Genomic DNA, 1,778 nt, shown 5'->3' on the forward strand with positions numbered 1-1,778 from the left:
GGATGGATTAGATGGCATCAGTGTGGCTGTAAAGACCCCTGGACACCTGCAGGGGCAGGGCTGGAGGAGCTGGGTTTGGTACCTCAGCCAGCACCCAACTCAAGTCTCGAGGGCTGGGATTTGTCCCCGTGGCTCCTGCTAAAATGCTGTGAGTGCCACTGCTGGGGCCTGCAGCTTGAGTGGAAACTGGAGATACCAAACCAAGTCCCATCATGGTGCTGGTGATGGCCCAGGCTGGTGAGGCTGGTGTTGGTGAGCCAGGCATTGGCTCCACTCCCCAGAGCCACAGCTCCATCCCAAGAGCTGTGCCACAGTGACCACGGGGTGTTTTATTCAAAGTGCAGGACCTCACAGCACAATCCTCACACAGATTTTGGCAGAACCACTACTGAGGGCACGGTGCTGATGGTGTCCCACTGCCCTGGGGGGCCCGTGTGATCCCCAGTGATGGGGACAGCCAGGAGGGGACATTGCCCTCTGCTGTGCCCTGCTCTGGGTCAGGGCTGGCTGCGCCGGTGCTGCAGGAGCCACGTGCACATCCTGCGAGGGGAAGAGCCCTGCTCCCAACATCTGCTTGGCGTTTGTTTGTCTTTCATTCCCATTCCTGCCCTGCCCCCCCCTCTGCTTTCATCCCTCCATCTGCACAGGCCTAAAAATAGGGCCAGACTCGGTCTGTGCCTCATCAGCCTGTGGGGTTTTTGGTATGATCCCGTTTGTGGCCCGACAAGGTGGGGACAGGACCCACCAGCATCCCTCAGCAGCCACTTTCCTGCCACAGAATGGCTGCTCAGGGGGACCTGCACCCCTGACTGCTGCCCTGGGCACTGCTCCCTGCTCCCAGCCCAAAATGCTCAATCCTGGGCATGGGGGATGCCGGGCTGAGCCTCATGTCAGCTCCTGCACAGCCCCACTGCTGCACCTGGGCTGGGCACGACACCAACAGCAAAGTGCCCTTGTGGAGCAGGAAGAGCAGAGAGATGTCCCCAACCCCCAGTTCATACTCCCCAAAAGTGCCTGCGGTGAGGCAGTGGAGCCAAGGGACGCCCTTGTCACCTGGCTGGGGCTGCAGTGGGACCTGGCTCTGCCGCCTGGGCAGCTCTGGGCTCCCTGTGGGCTGCCCCGGGGGTTCCCATCCCTCCTGCTCCCCAGGCAGGCTCATCCCCTCAGCCTCTGGGGAGCGTGGAGCAGGATGAGCATCAATTTGGCACGTCCTTGTGTCCCCCTGCCCGTTCCCCAAGTTGCTATGAATAAATCATTGTTTTATTAAAGAGAAGCAGCTGCTTTTTTTCTTCTCCTTGTTTTTTTCTTTTTTCTTTTTTTTTTTTTTTTTTTTCCCTTTTTTTTTTTTTTTTTTTTTTTTTTTTTTTTTTTTTTTGACACCCCATCCGTACCCACGGAGCCCTTTGGCACATGCTCGAACGCTGAAGCCCCATTGAGGGCCCCCAGAGCATAGCAATTGATACACAGAGATCCCCAAATCCTATTCAGACCCCGCTTTTCTGCACGAGCAGCCTCTAAACAGCTCATTCACTGCTCTTTTTGTCGCCGGGGTTAAGTGGTTAAGTGTGTGTGGATCCCATAAAAGGCCTTTACTCCATGAAAAGCTATATTTACATTGTAATCACCAAAGAACTGTTTAGGCAGTCAATAGCGGGGCAGCGGCGGCGGGGGCTCGGCGGCGTGTCCCTCACCTCTCCCGCTGAGCCCCCCGGAGCAGGACTTTTGTGGGATTACGTCCCCCCTCGCCAGCTGCCGGGGCCGCCGCTCTCTGTCTGTTT

The sequence above is a fragment of the Geospiza fortis genome, unplaced genomic scaffold (genome assembly GCF_000277835.1).
Source record: "Geospiza fortis unplaced genomic scaffold, GeoFor_1.0 scaffold289, whole genome shotgun sequence".
Taxonomy (NCBI): Eukaryota; Metazoa; Chordata; class Aves; order Passeriformes; family Thraupidae; genus Geospiza; species Geospiza fortis.